Source organism: Arachis duranensis, chromosome 6 (genome assembly GCF_000817695.3).
Source record: "Arachis duranensis cultivar V14167 chromosome 6, aradu.V14167.gnm2.J7QH, whole genome shotgun sequence".
NCBI lineage: Eukaryota > Viridiplantae > Streptophyta > Magnoliopsida > Fabales > Fabaceae > Arachis > Arachis duranensis.
Genome location: NC_029777.3, coordinates 61,575,815 through 61,576,233, shown reverse-complemented (window position 1 = coordinate 61,576,233; position 419 = coordinate 61,575,815).

Sequence of the window (419 nt, the reverse complement as noted above, 5' to 3'; positions counted from 1 at the left end):
TCTGAAGAGGATGAAGATGTCACTGAAGAGCAAGTTGCTAAGTACCTTGGAGCAATCATGAAGCTAAATGACAAGTTATTTGGTAATGAGACTTGGGAGGATGAACCCCCTTTGCTCACCAAAGAACTGGATGACTTGACTAGGCAGAGATTACCTCAAAAGAGACAGGATCCTGGAAAGTTCTCAATATCTTGTACCATAGGCACCATGACCTTTGAGAAGGCTCTGTGTGACCTAGGGTCAAGCATAAACCTCATGCCTCTCTCTTTAATGGAGAAGCTAGGGATCTTTGAGGTACAAGCTGCAAGAATCTCACTAGAGATGGCAGACAATTCAAGAAAACAAGCTTATGGACTTGTAGAGGATGTTCTGGTAAAAATTAAAGACCATTACATCCCTGCTGATTTCATAGTCCTAGA